This window comes from Phaenicophaeus curvirostris, chromosome 9 (genome assembly GCF_032191515.1).
Source record: "Phaenicophaeus curvirostris isolate KB17595 chromosome 9, BPBGC_Pcur_1.0, whole genome shotgun sequence".
NCBI classification, from domain to species: Eukaryota; Metazoa; Chordata; class Aves; order Cuculiformes; family Cuculidae; genus Phaenicophaeus; species Phaenicophaeus curvirostris.
The window spans coordinates 36857372-36877096 of NC_091400.1; the positions used below are offsets into that span (position 1 = coordinate 36857372).

Genomic DNA, 19725 nt, shown 5'->3' on the forward strand with positions numbered 1-19725 from the left:
ACTGAATACAAGAGTTAGAGAGTATGTAGTGAACCTAGAAGATAAGATGCCAGGGTCGAAATAAACAAGAGAATGTCATTCCTCCTGTGCATGTACATTCGATGCAGAGCGCCTTGCCTTGAAAGATGGCATCCAGGTTGGACTTCAGAAAGTGCCTGGATGGTGTCAGGAAGGGAAAATCCATCACAGGCCAGTAACCTCTGCTTCTGGAAGTCTTAACAGCAAAGTGCTGGAGGTTATTCCTAGGAGGAGACCCAGTGTGTTTTCCTGTTCTCACTTTCTTCCCCCAGTTGGTGCTGCAGATGCCCAGCAGACAAAGCATCGCCAGGCAGAGCTCTCCTCTGAGCTTCTGTGACTGTTCTCTGGTTATGTTTTAATAGAGCAATTAGAAATTGATACAAATAAATGTAGTATACACAAGTTCTAAATCTTCACCAAGCTTCTTTAAGCAATGACTTAAATTTATCTTTTGTCTTTAGGGCCATGAACTTGTTATCAGTAGAATTTATAAGGCAACTGTAATTTGAAAAATGAGAGGATTTCTTTCATAGGAGATTGGGATTGAAGCAAGGAACAATTTGATACAGCAATTCAAAGATTGTTGCCTGTACAGTATGATAGGTAAGAAAGCTGTTAGAGTGATTAGGAAGTCATTTGGGAAAGTATCAAGGAATGAACATTGTGAAGCACTGCAAGATAAAAAGTATACTAATGAATTTATGAAGGGTCTCTTTTGATTAAACTGGGACGTATTTAGTGGCAGTAGAACACCGTCTCACCAGGGATGCCTCTGGCTCCTTCTCTTTGAATGACTTGATATTATGCCACATTCAAAATTAAAGTAAATTTTATGTTGATCCTTAATTGACTGAGATAGAAATAGAAAATAATAGTGTTTAGGCCAAGTTTCCACCGTCTATGTAGGCAGATTTAATCATCATAAACCCAGTAACACAAAAGAGAGTGCTACCTATTAAAAAAAAAAAAGTCTGCTTGGGATAATAACTGAAAAGCACAGGTCAAGATATCTGTGCAGTCTTCTTTCCTCTAGCACTGATAAAACAAACAACACCTCTGAGTTATATACTGTGAGTCGAGGCAATAAATGATGGAACGTTATCTGGCAGTGCAAAATACGCTGTGTAAGAGCACACTTGGACTCAGCCCGGGCCTGTGTTTCGAACTGATATCACCTTACTGCAATGGTAAAGCAAAGCATAAATGCCTAGGTTCAATTTTTGGGGAATATGGACTATGAGAGGACTCATCCTCAACTGTCTGAGGTCTTTTTAAAGCACCTTGCAGTGGGAGAAGCTGCTGGAGAGGGAGAAGTGGATTGGTAAGAGTTGGTTGCCTCACTATTCAGAGAAACGTGTGTGGAGATGACAAGGACTGGGTTGAGATGAGGAGAAGAAACTCTGCCTATGCGTTTTGGGCATGAAAACCAGTTAGCAGAGAGGGTAAGGAGAAGAGCTGGAGTCAGAGTGAAAGAAGTATGTCTGAGACTGTAGCAGAAACGGAGATACACGTGCTGCGGTAGGGGATTTGTATTGCTTGACTGTTTAAGGACATGCCTTTACTGGCTGTATGAAATCTTCTGTGCCTGTTGTTTCTAATGTGGTTGATTTTTGTGGTTAAGCAATACCTATGGTTGCTCGTGGGGAAGGCAATGAGTATCTGATGAGTATTTTCACCAGGGAAACTCACTTTTTGGCAACTCAGTTACCTCGTTGGGATACAGCTAGTGTAGTGCTGGACCAGTGGCAAAGAACATGATAAATCTAGGCATCCAAATATTCCATCACTTAAGCAGCTCTGCATTTAATTAGCCCTGGCCACTTACAAATGGGGTAAGGGCTATAAAAATGCAAAACCAAAAAGGCTTAGTCTGCTTTCATAAACTCTCACAGGAAAGTACGGAACAGTAAAGTATTGTTTTCCCGACATACTCAATAGAACATGAGTGATCCTTCTTTTCTTTTAATAATCAGAATTTTTATATTTACAGCATAGAATCATAGAATAATCTGGTTGGAAGAGACCCACCGGATCATCGAGTCCAACCATAATAATGGAATAGTTTGGGTTGGAAGGCACCGTAAAGATCACCTGGTTCCAATCCCCCAAACTATAGCATAAATATCTATTTCTTAAAGCGACCTTAATACATAAGCACAAAGAAAGCATAAGCGCAAAGAAAGAAAGGTTTCTGAATAGTAGTAAAATATATCCTTTGTAAGTAAACCAAAGGTGGAACTGTAAGATTTGCTTACAGAAGAAGTTAAGTTGTGCAGGTTTAAATTTTAGATACGACCATGATGAACATTTAAATATATGCTGTTTGCACAGTACTGCTCTTTCACTCCTCTGGTCAGGGCTTTCCACATCTTCCATCATGCTGGCAGCTTGCTGTGGAGGAGCTGCCAGGCAAAAATGAGATTTCAGCTTGCTGAAATAATAGCTATATTCCTGGCAGAACCGTTAAACAGGATTAGGAGGAAATTCTTTACTGAAAGAGTGGTGAAGCATTGGTACAGTCTCCCAGGGAAGCGGTGGAGTCATCATCCCTGGAGGGGTTCAAAAAGCCATGTAGACGTGGCGCTTTGGGACATGGTTCAGTAGGCATGGTGGTGTTGGGCTGACAGCTGGATGGGATGATCTTAGAGGTAGTTTCCAACCTTAATGGTTCTGTGAGTTATAGAGAATAAGGCATTACTTGACAGAATGAGAAATATATATATATATACACACACACACACATATACTTGGGGTGGAGAATGTCTCTGTTCATGAGCTGTGCCAGTAGCTTGCAGATCATCTGTTCTTTACAAGAAAGAACAAAATAATTTTCTGGAGAAATGTCTGCATCAATAGCTACAAAAATGTTTCTTGTCAACTTGGCCCTGGGCTTTTTGCAAATTCAGTGATGCTGTAAAGGCAGAATTCTTTGTCTTTGTGTATTTCAAATATTTTAATTAATTTCTAAGGATTGAGATTTGGCTCTCATGGATGATGCTGATTTTTTTTGAATAAGGTAAAAGATGATTTTTTTTTAATATTGTCTCTGACTCCATTTAAATTCTCAGTCAATGAAGATCTGATATTATTTTAGCTAAGTTACTTCCCTTAATTTCCTTTGTGATTTTATTGGACTCTAATTTTATAACTTTCATTTTAAAAGAAATTATAAAAGCTGTGCCTCTAAATAGTTTTCTAAGGTTAATTTTACTTTATGTAAAGAAAATAATCAAATGTGAAGGTTCTAAGTTACTGCTTTAAGTCACTGAGATCTTTCTAATGGTGAGAACTTCTTATGCTTGCATAGCATTTTGGATAATTATGAAAAATGAGATGTGATTGTTGTTACCTTGTGGCTAACCAGGCTCTGGCAGAAGCATGTCTGGAAACCATCATGCTGATGGGAACAGCTGGGACGCCAAGAATTAAACAGGCACGGAGAGCAAACTCCTGTTAATTTGGACTAAATTGACACCTTGAGAGCACATGGCAAGTTGGGATTGGAAATCTCAAGTCCCAGCAAGTTGCCCTCATTCTCACACGCGTCCATTAAGTCTTGGGTTCTGTACTATAAGACTCAGAGCAGTGAAATACGTTTTGCTGCATTCACACAGTGATGAGCACAAGCAGGCCTACCCTTCTTGTGTAGCTCTATTGTTTATCGGCTCCTGCAAGGTGCAACTGGTTACACCTAGACCCAAATGATCAATTTGGGGATGGAAAGGATTGAGTGAGTCTGGGTGAGGCAGCAGAACTTACCTTTGCTCCTTGAATTTGTACTCATCAACAGCTGCTGTGTGTTCAGGTCTACTGGGGTCAACACAGACGTGTTGAACCACAATATATGGTATTTTATGAGACTTTTGAAATAACACAGAGTTGTTCTTCTTATCCAAATTCTATGCACATAAGCAGGAGGACTGTGGATAAACCGAAAAGGAAAATACATTGTGAGCGTGGGCTAACTTAGAAATGGGAGAGCCCACAAACAAAATGATCTTTTCTATAAAACCTGCTCATTGGTTGAGAGTTTAGTCTTTCTGACTTAGATTTGGTTATGTAAAGCAAACTGACAGCAGGTTGAAAAGCAGCTTTTATTCCATATTTATTTCTTTTTTTGTATTCATACATTGTCCATCAAAAAAGCATGAATTCTTTACTAAGAAGAAACACCCTGGAAACACACAAGTGTTTCTTATGCTCTTTAATTTACTAAGCTATTGGCCTAAATTCATTATTTTTATTATCTCCACAATATTCTTGAATGCAGCTGCTAGGCTGTAGAGTCTGGACTTCCAGAGGTTTTTCAGTAGTGCTAGTACAGACCACTAAAAACATCGTGTATAATCTGAATGCAGGTTTTCTCCCCTGAACTGACAGCACACCTTCTAAGAACTAAGCCATCTATTTTCATATAAATGTAATGGTATCAGTGATGAATATTGTTTCTATCAGATATCCAGAAGAAATAAACGATAAGCTCCCTGTTTCTCAGGGGAAACAAGAACTCCACTAAGTATATGTAAAACCCAATACAGAAAAATGCAAAAGTGCCTCCATAACTGAAACCAGAAAAGCTGCTTACAGAAATAACCAGCGACAAATATATATGTGTATGTATATATGCTACTGTTGTGCTCAAATCAAGAAGAGGAGGCTCTGAGGAGACCTTATTGCAGCCTTCCAGAACCTGAAGGGGCTACAAGAAAGCTGGGAGGGGACTGTTTACAAAGGCTTATAGTGATAGGACAAAGGGGAATGGCTTTAAATAGGAGGGAGAAAGATTTAGATTAGACATTAGAAGGAGATTCTTCACAATGAGAGTGATGAGGTTGTGGCGCAGGTTGCCCAGGGAAGCTGTGGCTGCCCAGTCCCTGGAGGGGTTCAAAGTGAGGTTGGATGGGGCCTTGAGCAACCCGGTCTCGTGGGAGTCGTGTCTGCCCATAGCAGGGGAGTTAGAACTTGATGACCTCTATTTAAGGTCACTTCCAACCCAAATCATTCTATGATTCTATGGTGTTCTGAACATGCTAACTATCAAAAGAGAGATGACAGTATCTGAAAGGAATCTTCTCTGGATAGAAGGAGGGAGTGGATGGTTGCTAGAAGCACAAAAGTTCTTCAGAAAGCTGAGGCTCTGTCCAAGCAAAAAAAATTGAAAAGATGAATACCTGGTAGTTTAAACGGTAAGACATGCCAAAAAAAAAAAAAAAAAAAATTGGGAGAACAATTTGAAGAAGGCATGAGCACTAATAAATTCTTTAGCAAGCATGCCAGGTGGAAAAGTCTGCCCACAGACCTTGCAAGATGAGTAATAGAAGCATAAAAGGAATAGTCAGAGGAAATAAGGCCAGAACAGGGAACTGGAATGAATGCTTTTCATCTGTATCTTTATGGAGAAGTTTGAGCAGGCTGCCAAGCTTGTTTTGTTGAAGGTGAGTCCTTCCTTGCAACCATATTGCAGTTCCTTGGAGCTGCCCTCGAGTCTGTGCACAAAGAAGTGTGGCTGATTTTCAAAAAGCATTGCGTGTCATTCCGAAGTCAGGGCTCCAAAAGAAAGTGAGATGCTCTGAAACAAGCAGCAAGGTCTTCACATCAATAAATGCTGGATAATCAATAGGAATTCAGCAGTTGTTGTCTTTCTCAAATACCTTCTGGAAAATCAGCTTCATCTCCGTGTCTACATACAAGCTGAAAGTGCTGCTAGGAAGAACATCTAACCACTGAACTTAGCCAGTGTGCACCTTCAAACTGCCTTTTAGCTGAGTCACTCCTAATTTCCTTCCTAGGAAATGCTGTTTCTGAATTTTCCCTCCTTCTTTGGGTTTGCTACTTAGCAATAGGTCGCCTGCAAGCTGTTTGTAAATCCAGTAGTACTGGGTATTTTTACTGCACATGAATATGTTAATAGCCTAGCACCAGGCAACCTGCTTGCTAATTGCTCCTATTATGACTATGCCACTGTTGATTTTCAAATATTGCAAGATGTAGGAAAAAAAAATTGTGTGTACTGCTGTGTGGCTGGAAAAAATGTGGAACTTTTAATTTACTTACACTGTAGCATTTGCTTCAGGGTACATTGCTGGGAAGCGTTTTAGAAACCGGAGAGGTAGGCAGCATGAATTAATGCACAGCACAGCTTATGTTTTTAAAACATTGTGAAGATTTGGGGGATTTTTTTTAAAAAAATAAGCTATACTTTATAGTAACTTGCATAGTTTTTGTACATACATGTGTGCAAAGACAATTGGAGCTCTTTACCCCATCTTTAAACTCTGCGTGACTTGAAAACATTTGTCAGCTCTAGGACAAAATAGCGTAAGCATGAAAGCCAACATCAAGAGTCAGCCTTTTTCATGCATACCATAAATCACAATAAACACATTTTACCATAATAAATGTATTACTTAGCATTCAACTCCACATCTTGCGTTGCAGTAGGAATGATAATATTTTGACCTAGAGACCTGAAAGCATTAGACTGCCTTGATTGTTAGCTTTACCTATTAACTCCTGATGGAGTACCCTGTGCCTCCCGTTCCGTGTACCTCAAAGCACAATGCCAATTATTTTCTCTGGCAAGCTGTCACCTGGCGGGGTGACTCTACTTGTACAATTTTCCCTCAAGTATATGAAACTAAATGAAGCACAACAAACAAGGAAGGACGTGTTGTATTTAGAATTATTAGTTCAGGTGTTCCTGTATGAAAATAATTCTTGGGGGAAGCGCACTGTGCGTACTACATATTTAAACAGGAAGAAGAAAGTCAATTTGTTGTACGTTACCTTGGGTTTCTTGCGTTGCCTAATTTCCCGTTTGCCTTCTCTATTTTCTTTCTCCTGTTTTCTGGCTTACAGCTGTTCCTGGTCACCTCTTTGGTTTTGCAAGTGGCTAAAAATGAGTATTACAAGCAATGAGGAATTAACCCCTGGTAGCAGACAACGTCTCTCAGAAATAACTAAAATGATTCCTGGGAATTTTTGGGCTTACTCAGTTCGCTACAAAAGCTCAGTCGTCTTTTATGACGAGTATGTGATCGTGTGCCTTGGAGCCTCCAGATGTATTTGCTTTTCTCAATCTCTGTGAATGCATTTAGGAAATGCTCTAACATTTGCCATTTTAAGGTAGCTGGTGGTGTTTGGCTAGAAGGGTCTGGAAGCAACTTGGTTTACAAAGAGTGCAGTCGTCTTCTCGCATTCATGTTAGCATTAGGTTCTTACTTTAATGTTGTTGGCCACAGCAGCGTACCGGGCTAGTGCACAGATGTCTCGTACTTCTCAGAGCTGTTCTGAATTTCCCAAGTGATTGCCAAAGATAGTTTTCTCCCACCCACTTAATTACAGTGAGTTTCATTTTCACCATGGAAAAACAGGGATGATACATGCCTCAGTCTCAGTGGAATAGTATTAACTTTTGTCTTGTGTTTTGAAACCATGATGTGGAAGTCATTTCTAAGATAAAACATAGATAATGTCACCATTTTGTTAGCATTATCATAAGTAAAGTATGTTGGAGCTTAACTAACAACGGTGGCTATTTATTAGGGTACAGGTTTGCAAGAGCCTCTGGTCTTAATGGTCGTAAATTGAAACAGAGAAGGTCCAATTGCATTTGAGGAGAAAGAACTCCATTCAGTTCACCTTGAGAGCTGTTAGGCACTGTGTCCCCATCCCTGGAAGCTTTAAGGCTTGCTTGGAGTGGGGTCTGGCTCCTGGATTGGTTGGGCATCTGCCCGGAGCAGGAACTTTAGACTAGAGGCTTCTGAGGTCCCTGAAAGGTGGCTGAGAACTGTGGCAGAAAGGAGTGAGAGGAAGAATGTATTAGGCACACTCTGCAACTAATTGATGATATTTTGGTTTGCTGGCAACAAGAATTACTCTTTCTCTGAGCAGTAAGTTTCTTTGCATGATCTACTATTGCAGCAAGCTTCATTGTGGAAGTTACATGCTTGCTTTTCTTACCTTTATGCAGGGAAAAAAACAGTAAAAGGCAGTAAACTGACCTTTAGTGTTTACTCTCCAATATACTAAAACAAAAAAAAAAAAAGGAAGAAAGGAAAAGAAGAGAAAAAAAAGGAAAAGCTTTTTTCTTTTTTTTCTTTTTTTTTTTCTAAAGGACTGAAAATACAGCTGATGCCATCCCAGTGAGCATGAGAAGGAGGAAAAAACAGGAATTCATAAAATGCAATAAATGTTGAAACCCAACATACAAGGTTTCAACCTCCTACCTTTTCTGGATTGTGGGAAAAAAAAAAAAAAGGAGAAAATTTCTGTCACTGGATGTTGATGTTAAAGGTAACATAGAAGCAGAAGTTCTTTTAATTGTCCTGAAGTGTAAAACAGAGAGTAGGGGAGTTCACATAGAACAGTCCCTGCTAAGAGCTCCCCAGCACCTGCACTAAGCGCGTACTGTTAATGAAGACACCCTAGTGGATGCTCAGATTTTCTTTGCTGGAGAACCACAGAGCCTGAAGAACTTCCTCCAGAAGCAATGAAATATTGATATGTATAAAGCAGTTTTCTTGAAAGGGAGCTTGGACAGTTTTCTGCCAGGGATTTTGGCTGCAGGGTTTTTTCTTTCTCCACCTCCCCCATTTGTTTCTTTCAGTTGTTCTTTAAACCTGCCTTTCTAGACACCTCGCCCATTTCAGCTCCACACCAGCACACATTTTATTAGAGGCCCATGTTGAACTGAGTTCCTTTAGATCTAGAACTTGCATCACATTGTGAAAGGAGGGTTGATATGGAGGTGGGTGCTGGCACTTGGTGATCTTCTGTGGTGGCTCGGTGTTTTCTGGGTGAATCTCAAGACTGTGTTACCTTAAAACGAGACAAGTGGGTTAGAGAAACATAAGAGGAACACTTTTTTTCTGGTTGTTCATTGAGATAATCAGGTAAAAATTTATTTGCCTTAAATGGGAAGGGCTGCAGAAATGGTGTTTTGCAATGTTTCTTAAATCATGGGACCAGTTCTTCCAAAAACTGAATGCAATTTGTTAATTTTCTTGCCGCAGTATGTGAAGTTTATTATTTTTCCCAGGTATCAGAGAGAGAAGTTCTTTACAACAGAGTGGGTATGCGGAGACTTCCTTAGAAGAGCATTTTATCCATAGACATGTGAGAACCAAACCTATTTTTGTAGTTTGCCTGGTATTGTTCCAAATTTTTGCATTTTGAATTATTTTTAAAGCAACTTCAGCTACAAAAATACCCTCAACACCAATGGACACAAACAAATGCTATTAAATATCCAAGGCAATTGAATCAATTCACCTGCCGTGTGTGCTGTGGTACTTTTAACAATTGTATGTAAACAGGTTTACTGATGAATATGGTGAGTTACTACTACTGAAAGTGCTACAGCAACAAGGACTGTAGTTGTTTGTGTAAAAAGAGAGAAACAAGTTTAGTCTTTAGGTGGTGTTGTTCTCTTCTGCCAAGTAACAAGTGAAGGACGAGAGGAAACAGCCTCAAGGTGCATCAGGGGAGGGTTAGATTAGGTATTGGTAAAAAATTCTTTACTGAGCGTAGTTAAATGAACAGGCTGGGCAGGGAAGTGGTGGGGTCACCAGCCCTGGAGGAGTTAAAAAACCATGTAGCCGTGGCACTTTTAAGACATGGTTTAGGAGGCATGGTGGTGTTGGGCTGATGGCTGGACTTGATCTTCGAGGTCTTTTCCAACCTTAATGACTCTATGATTCTAAGTTTCTTGTATCATATCATAAGTACATTTGTAGCTTGTTATAGACGACAATAAACCCTTAGCAAATGTCACCCCAACACCACCATGCCTCCTAAACCATGTCCCAAAGTTTCCTTAAACTATGTTATTGAAAAACACACATGAGTGTATGTACAGTGCTGCATCAGGAAGGGAGCATAGAGAGCAAATACGACACAAAAATTTAAGGACATATGTCTTTGTATTGCTGCCTATATGAATTTGGTCATGGAAATGAGAAAAGTTTAGATGACGTGGATAAAGTAGGCATTTTGTATTTTTTCTTACATAAATCCTCCCTTTATAGGGGTACAGAGGTTAATTTAGAAGTTATTTCTTGAAGAGCAGTAGCAATCCTTCTCCTTCCTTAGCTTTCAGTAACGTAAAAGACAGAAAACTCTGAGACAGTAAGAAACAGCCAGCCCTATTCCAGGTTCTGATTTTAATTAGTGTTTTACCAAGAGACAGCTAGGTGAAAATTGTTGATGTTTATAATTCAGTATAAACCGCAAGCACTAGGTATTAATATATTTAAAGAAAATCTGTTTTTCTGCCAAGAACAAATTATTCATATATGAAAACAATGCCCCTATTTTGAGACTGATGGTTTGCTTGTGGAAAAGTTTGTTATGTTCTCATTTGCCTTTATTTAATGAGGCAAATATAAAAGTAGGTGTTTAGTGACTTACTGTGAATGAACACAGGAAAAATAAACCTATATTACCATTACACCAAAATGCTGCAGGGTTTATTTCTCTCTCTAGATATTTTTTTACATTCATTCCTACATATGTCAAGAATTCTTTGTGAATTTAGCCGTGAATAACTCTTTCTGTACATTATTCAGGCTGCATAATGACCATGACAGTAAAATCAAGCTGAAATCACAATCTGTGCTGTACTTGAAGTATGTGTAATTCATTTAACTAACCAACGCAGTCTGAACTTTAAGCGTGTAATCCATTTACGTATGTCTCAATTACCCTGTTATAGTTAATTATCAAGTCATCCAGTTAGGCAAGCAATCACATATGGTACCATTTTTCTCAGTCATTAAATATTTTAGCCTGTCTTTTGGCAAATGTTTGACCTAAAAACTTATTTTCACCAATTACTAAACAAAAGAAAAAAACAACCACCCAGTTTTCTTGCATGTTTACAAAAAATACAGACATAAGGAGAGCAGAGTTCATATTCAGAAACAGAAGGAGATTTTTGCAATTTCTGAGCACCCGCAGCAGCCATCCCGCTGGCGTTGCCTTTCTGCTCCAGGACGAGTCGAGGTCTGCTCCCTGCCACTGGCTGCTCTACTTGGAATCATAGATCACAGAGTAGTTTGGGTTGGAAGGGACTTTAAAGATCACCCAGTTCCAACCCCCCTTGTGCTTGATAAAGCCATGAAACCCCTTCTGCACCCCAAACCCAACAGCTCTGTGCTAGTACAGCTCTGTCTGCCCGCAGCCTTTACGTTTCCTCGTGAAACTCCTAACTCCAGAGAGAAATAGAAGAGTTTAGCCTGCAGTAAGGCAAGAGCGTTATTTGCGTCATGGGAAGGTTATGAACAACAAAAACGTGCTGAGGTTGGGTATGGATTTGTAAGCTGGTGCAAAAAATCTACAGTAGCAAAACCCAGGTAACTACCCCAAAGTCCCAGATAAAGTTACAGGAGTTAGCATTTCATTTTCTAAGTGGAAAGGTTATAAATAATCAGTTTTTCTTTTCTTAGAATGAATCATAGAACGATTTGAGTTGGAATGGACCTTATAGATCATCTGATTCCACCCCCCTGCCATTTCTTGTTCGTTTAAGGTTCTTCCCCACTTCTGAAGTGAAGGAATCACTGTACGCCACATCTTTAGGCATTAGTGATTTTTTTACATATGCTGATTGTCTTGAAAGTGTCTCATTGGGCCCCTAAGAAAGCCTGGGGAATTAAAGGCTCTAGTTTTTGTTTTCTGCAGACAGGTACTAAGGGCTAATAATAGCTGTTAAAGTATCCTCTTCCTTCTCTTTCATTAAAAGAAGATTGAGGCCAGGCTCAGATCAGTTAACAGGAGACATTAGCAAATGAGCTGGTACAGAAGGTCCATGTAAAAGGGTTTTGTGGCTGTGTTGTCCTGCAGGGATTTCAGGATTGTATCCTGCAAAGGAAAGAGATCCTAAAGTGCAGATGAAGTTACTTCATGCAAGGAACCGTTCAGTAATCTGTGCAGTGAACATGGGGGGGGTTCAGCATGTTCTAGGATCGCTGCTGGAGCTCCCAAAGTCCTTTATGTTGAACATAAAAGCAGAGGAGGAAATCTGCCTGGCTAGTGCTTGTAATCCCTGAGCATGTGTGGGATATTATTGCTTGCTAATTTTATGTAAATAGAAGTAAGGAAAATTAACTTTAAATTCTGCAGTTCCCTTCCAGCTTGCTGAATCAACTCTGCTGATCTTTATCAACTGACCCCCAAATACACTGAGTGCTAAATATCACCATTTTTTCCTAAAACACTGTTCAGATTTAAGGAAAGCAGGTGTTAGTTTTGTGCTAAGTGACTAAAGAAAAACCTTCAGCAGCCAGAGTCATTCTTGGTCCTTTCTCAAGTGTTCCAGAGAATAATCAGGGTGCCATTCTCTTGGATGGGCACTATCTTATCAAGAGTATCTCTCTCTTTCCTGTTCTGAAGCATATTTCTTTCTTATGTTGTGTTCAATCCCAGAATAGAGATTTCATTGTTACTCGATGGATGTTGCTGTCATTGTCTCCTGAAAAGCACCTGCCTCCAAGTTCCTGTCTGTGCCAGCTTGTATGATTACATATAACTATACCCAAGGGCTCATCGCAAGACAAGACAGTGACTCATTCTTTCCTCTTATAAATAGCATCCAGAAAGCTGAATAGAGGAAGTAAACAATGAACATAAGTGGTACAAAATGCTCTATTTTTTCACAAGTTAATTTTAGAGTAAAATCAAAATTTGTTCATGGTTTAAAAAGATCTCCATCCTCATTATTAGTGGTGTTGTTATTGCCGTGACTATTTTTACGCAGTGCTTTAGATTTACAAGTGTTATTTTTGACCAAATAGAGATAAATACTTTGAAAGTTAACGGTAATGAGAGGGTTGTTTCAAGAACGCTACATGGGGATGCTGCATTCTGCACACACAAAGGGTCCTTAGAGCGTTCGGTTTGGGGGTTTAGTTTTATTATGTTTTGAAGGGGATAACACCGGGCAGTGGGGAAGGTGTCAAGTTATTTGCACATCAGATTTCATGAACCGATTTCTGTTGCCCGTTAGAACCTAAAAAATAGTACGTACATACAGGCACTGGCAGAAGAAAGGAGATTCTTGTTTCTGCAGACTTTCAGCTGGTCCTGAGACGACTCGAAGTGAGAGTCTTGGTCAGGTCTGAGGGGAGACACACATGTACACACAATGCCCCCAGTCTCAGGCTTACCTCTTTTCCGGCTATGGCAAGCTCTTTGCGTCCCATTTTTGATCTCGTTTTACTTTACTGGAGACCGTTTCTGTCTGTTTTCAACACGTTGTGAAGACTGAAGTTTTTGAATCATCCCAAAGAGAACTTATTATTCTCCAGGGAAAAAAGTCAACTTTCATCCTTTACTGTGACTATCTTTGATTTGTGAAAGTGAGTGGTCCATAAAACAGCACTGTGGAAGGAGATTTGATGGGTTCCACGTAATGAACAGCAAAGCTAGGAGCAAGTTAACTGGTAATAGGTGATATATATCATGCAGTCAAAACAGCCAGAGTTTTTGGTGGAGCCAGGAAGGCAGCATAGCATCAATGGGCAAGGTTGATTGCTCTTTCAAGGGAAAGAAAACACTTCTTTCTTTTAAGCTGAATAAAAGTTAGCTACTTTTAATGACTGCAGCTGTTGCAGAGGTAATTAATCTGTGGGCGGGAGAAGGATGTTCTCTATTTAAAGTGTATTTGTGGGTGCCACTATGGCAAAAGTAATTCTCAGGGGGAAGGGGACAGGAGGAAAAACCTGCCTTTGTCATGTCACGTTCTAGCATGGGAATGTAGCGTTTCGTAGGAAAAAAGGTTATCATGATCAAGTCTGACAGCTTAAAATAACACATGACCTAATGTAAGCTCTGCCATAGTCAAAATTATATGTAGGTCTTTGGTGAAGTGTTCTGCTTCAGTGCTTATCATCCTGAAAATTCACTTCCTGATTGATGTTTTTTCATTACTCATCTTAACCTAAAAGTGAGTTTGGGTGGAGAGGTTGTTACATAGTTTTTTCCTGAATCACCAAAATAGTTTATCTCTGCAGCATAAATAAATGTCCCAAGGCAAAACCAGCCCAACTCTTGCATGTTGCTTTGCAAAGAGAAGGCTTGTATATCACTTATTATTGTGGGACTTTCTTTGTTGTTTTGAAAGAAATGAAAATATTTCTTTCTTCTCCCTTACAAAAACTGCATGGATATTTAGAAATGAGGACTTCTGTCATGAATGGATCTATGACCATACTTCTTTTTTATAATCACGACTTCTTATTTGTATAAAGTTATACTAGGCAGTATCTTCACTTGCTAATATCATTCTGATTTAAAATGAATAAAATCTAGTTCCACTGAATGTGAATGTTGGATACCCAGCTTGTATAAATCGTAAAATGAAATGCTGTTCTCTCTTGAAAATAATTATTAGGCATAGATTACAGAATGATCTCAGATGAGATAATTCCCTCGGATGCTAATGTTTCTACTTGACAATTAAATGTACCTCTATGATTCAAAAAGGTAGTTGTGACATTTTAGCCAAAAGAATGCAAGGAAGAAATGGGCTGTAAGACTTTGACTTTACGTCAAAATTATGTTTGCTTCTGAATGTATAACAATAGAGTATTTATTTCCTGATAATTATAATTCAGTACAATGCAAACAAAGTCTCTTTTTTTTACATTAATGAGCTGCTGTCTCATTATATGAAGATTGGTAACAATCTGATATTTTAGATCAGTTATAGTTATCAGCGAGAATGCAAAATAGTTCGTGTTCCACATTTTGAGTTTATTGAATATGATTTGTCATTATTCTTAATCTGCTGACAGACACAACGTGTAATAGATGAACAGAGCAGCGGAGAAACCTGCAGGATCCTCTGTGTTCTTGCGTAGCGGTTTTATTATTCAGTGTTTGCTGTTGACCTGCCAATGTCATGGCCGTTACAGATACAACCCAGTTGAGCAAGTACTTTATTTAGATAAATACCTCTGTTTTGAATTGCGTGTTGAGGGCATTAAAATGATCACCGCGTGCTCTGGGCTAACTCCATTCCAACACTCTTATTGGGTTTACCTGGAGCAGATACTCAGATACTTAGGAACTAAAATCCCTAATTTCTGCAGGAGCACTGTTTTCAGCCTTGAATCACCTTGTGCTCAGGGCATGGCCTAAGCATGAGTTATTCCTCACTCTCCCTGTTATTTTTTTTCATTTGGAGAAAAAGGAGGTGGGACAGGAGACATTGCAAATCTGTGGCACACTTGAACCTGTCAGCCAACACCAAGCATGGGGGTTTTTTGTGCTTTTTAAGTAGCAAGATTGGATCTCAGGTAGTGAAAGCTTGGACACCACTAAGGAATAAAGGAGATACCTTCACTTCAGGGTGTTTTTTATTTTTTATTTTTCTTCTTTTTATTTTTTCAGGGTGTTTTTTAAGACATGGTTGAAAATGGTCTTCCAAAGTATTCTGCTGCTGTTAGCAGGTCGCTAGTGGTGAGGATGGGGAGATAGGAGAGAGAATGGTTAGAGCTTGGCAGTCCCTCTGGTTTCTTGCCGAATGAACCGGGAGCTGTAGAGAAGCCGCCTAGTATTGACTTCATGTGCTCACAGAGCATTGGCCTGAAGTCCATTTTTAGAGGGACTGTTTTCACTAAACTGGCTGTGAGCGTTATTTCCTTTGTATCAAGATCCCATCTGGGATCAATCAATAGAAGAGGATGATGAGTGATGTTGATTCTAGGAGTAAATCAAAATCTCCTACCAGCACTCACAACTCTTCAGGATGCACTGTCTGTATCTGTTTCCCTGGAGTGTCAAAACACTTGGAATCTGTGCTGAAAAAAGGCATGTGGAATTCCTGACCTTCTTCAATTGGATATGTGGCTGCTTCCAGATGCTGGCACCCTTGTGATAAGAGTTTAGTCTCCACAGATACTTCTGCCCAAACACAAAAGCTGGAAATGCATCAGGAATGAAATGTATGTGAACAGCATGTTCTGAAGGAGAGTGTATGTTTGTCTCTACGTGGCAAAACACTGATGTAAAAAAGCTAACAGATGCCTGACAGCCAAGTTTGGAAATTCTGTAAGTTTTGGTATAGCTGATTATCGCATGTTATTGCATGAAGCAGAGCACTGGTGGAGATATGTGGAGAGGAACCACAGCATGGCAGAAGTGGATTACACTGCATTCAGAAGGCTGAGACCTCAGCCACTGAAAAAAGTTCCCTAAGAGCCGTCAGATGAGTCCATGAGGTGAAGAGAAAGGAGGTAGGGATAGCCAAGAGGATGACACAGAGAGGAGGAAAGGAGGAGAAAGAGAAGTGTATCATCCAAGTACTTGAGGAAGAAATAGCATAGCAGAAAAGGAGGCGGTTCCAAGAGAGAAGAGGTGCTTCAGAAACAGGAGGAAGAAAAGAGCAAGGAGTAGGAACTTGTGGGGGTCAGCACAGAGGAAATAAAGTCAGGAGCTGGCAAGGTGGGGAATGGCAAGGAAGAACAGAGATGCATTATTGAAACGGAGAACCGATCAAAGGATTGATGCAGATATACAGAGAATGGAGAACGAAGAGTTAACAAGAAGAGAAAGTACCCGAAGACTTGGAAAGAAAAGAGTTGTGACTGGAGTTAAATCCAGTTGGTGCCCTGTCACAAGTGGTGCTCCGCAGGGCTCAGTATTGGAGCCAGTTCTGTTTAATAGCGTTGTCATTGATCTGGACAGGGACTTCAAATGCACCCTCAATAAGTTTGCAGATGACACCAAATTGGGTGGGAGTGTTGATCTGCTCGAGGGAAGGAAGGCTGCACACAGGGCTGTGGACAGGCTGGGTCAATGGGCTGAGGCCAATTGTGTCAGGTTCAGCAGGGCTCACTGCTCGCTCCTGCACGTGGGTCTGTAACAACCTCAGGCAACGCTCCGGGCTTGGGGAAGAGTGGCTGGAAAGCTGCCTGGCAGAGAAGGACCTGGGGGTGTTGGTTGACAGCAGCTGAATGTGAGCCAGCAGCGGCCCAGGTGGCCAAAAAGGCCAGCAGCATCTTGGCTTGGATCAGAAATGTTGTGGCCAGCAGGAGCAGGGAAGTGATTGTCTCCCTGCACTCAGTGTTGTCAGTAAACCTGCACCTCAAATCCTGTGTTCAGTTTTGAGCCCCTCAGCACAAGGAGGACATTGAGGGGCTGGGGCGCGTCCAGAGAAGGGCAGTGAAAGTGATGAAGGGGCTAGAGAAGAAGTCTCATGAGAAGCAGCTGAGGGAGCCTGGGCTGTGCAGTATGGAGAAGAGGAAGCCGAGGGGGAGACTTCATCACTCTCTGCCGCAACCTAAAAGAAGGCTGTAGTGAGGCAAGTATTGGTCTCTTCTCCCAGGAAATAAGTGATAGGAAAGGAAAAAATGGCATTAAGTTCTGCCGGAGGAGCTTTAGACTGGATATGAGGAAATATCCGAAAACTGAAAGGGTTGTCACGAACTGGAAGAGGCTGCCCAGGGAAGTTGTGGAATCGCTAACCCTGGAGGTATATAAAAATTGAGTAGACTTGTTTCTTAGAGACGTGGCTTAGTTGTGGAGTGGGCAGTGCTAGGTTAAGGGGTTGGACTCAAAGATCGATCTTAAAGGTCTTTTCCGACATGAACTATTCTATGATTCTGTGAGACAATGGGGATAAAAAAAGATTAAGCTTAGAGCAAGGGAGCTGTCTCAATTAAGACAAATCACTTGAGCATAAGTAATATCTAGAAGGGAGAGAGAAAAGGCATTGCTGTGATCTGGAACATGTTTTGAATTATTATATTTTCACGATAAAATAAAAATCTGAGTAAAAGAATTATATTAAAAAACTATGTTCTTCATCTATCCACTTGTGCTTGGCAATTATAGGGGGAGACTGAAGGAGAGATTTGCAAAGGACAGTGAGGTGGTTTGTCAAATAAACTTGTAGAAGTGGATTCATAGACACAGTGACAGGAGAGAAAACAAAAATGAGGGCAAATGGATGATGAAAACTAGCAGTGCAGGTAGAGCATTGGCACATGTTCCTTCCTTTCTGGTGTTGTGTCATCTAAGAGGGCCTGTCAAGGACACTTCTAAACTGTTATTCTCTGTTAGGGAGAGGGAGGGGATTCTGCCCCTCTGTTCCTCTCGTATGAGACCTCATCTGGAGTATTGTGTCCAGTTCTGGACTCCTCAACATAAGAAGGAGATGGAGCTGTTGGAACGGGTCCAGAGGAGGCTACAAGGATGATCCAAGGGCTGGAGCACCTTCCATACGAGGACAGGCTGAGGGAGTTGGGGTTGTTCAGCCTGGAGAAGAGAAGGCTCCAGGCAGACCTTATAGAGACCTTCCAGTACCTGAAGGGGCTATGAAAAAGCTGGGGAGGGACTGTTCACAAAGGCTTGGAGTGATAGGAGAAGGGGCAATGGGGATAAACTGGAGAGGGGCATAGACATTCTTCCTAGACATAAGGAGGAATTTCTTCACCATAAGAGTGGTGAGGCCCTGGCCCAGGTTGCCCAGGGAAGCTGTGGCTGCCCCGTCCCTGGAGGTGTTCAAGGCCAGGTTGGATGGGGCTTGGGGAACCTGATCCAGTGGGAGGTGTCCCTGCCCGTGGCAGGGGGGGTGGACCTGGATGATCTTTAAGGTCCCTTCCAACTCTAACTATTCTATGATTCTGTTATTCTATGTAATAGTTGCAGATTCTGGAGTTTCAGACAGAAAACCACCAAAGTACAGGGACAAACCTGCCGCATTAGTCTTCCTTTGCCAGGCTCAGTATATATCTGGAGGCAAAATTTTCTTACATGTGGAAGCAATTGTTCCTAACGGTTGTTTGATTTGGTCAAGCACAGGTGGTAGTTGCTGCTGTGCTTTACTCTGGAGGATTTGCATTCAGCTCTGGAACACTCGTGCATAAAACTAGAAATGAGGTGGAAAGCAACACATGGAGAAGGAATAAGAGGGTTATCTGCAAAATCTTTTAAGCCAGAATGTTAATCATATTGGTCTTTTCTCTATAAAACTTAACACATATCTCAGGTCCATTTGAAATATTTTATCTGACTTCTTTTAAGAGCTGAATCAACATAAAAATGCATTTTGGGAATACTTAAAGGTATTCTTAATCCACTTTTGTTCTTTTCAATATACTTTAAATATGTTTCCATTAACTTTCACAATATGCATGATGTTCCTGTTTCCAAGAGTTACTTGACCCTCGCTCAAAATCTATCACATAATAATGCATTAACATAGAAATTATTCTAAGAGGTGAAGTTGCAGGCATTGAGTGGTTACAATCTTCCCTCCTCGACTGGATAAGAAATGTGAAGAAAATTATTTTTTCTACTGCACGATATGTATCTAAACAATCAAGAATTTTCAACAGTAAATAAATATGCAGAGCATTTTAAGATGCAAATACTGCCAACTCAGATATTCAGTGCTCTGTTATTCGCCGTGGGCTGTAATGCCTGCGTCATTTCTGCTTGCCTTACCCCAAGTCAATCCACTCTAGCCACATGCACAGTAAGCTCATTGGCACTCAAAAGGTAATTATTTGCTCCCTGCTCCCTTATTGTATGTGCCTCAGCATCGTAAAAAACGGCAGTGCTGTCATTGTGTTGGACTGATGGCAAAGTCTCTTTTTTTCCTTTTTAATCCTCAAGAGTCTAATATTAGTAGGGGCTCAGAACTGTAGAACTGTGAACTCCTGCTATATTTTAAGACCTTCATCCTAAATATCCGTTCTT

General features: G+C 40.6%; 1 protein-coding gene across 3 annotated transcripts in view; it reads left to right on the plus strand.

Moving 5' to 3' along the window:
- The window catches only part of PCDH15 (protocadherin related 15), a 599860-nt gene that overhangs the window by 162501 nt on the left and 417634 nt on the right, over window positions 1–19725 (plus strand). The gene's annotated exons all lie outside the window — the stretch shown is intronic.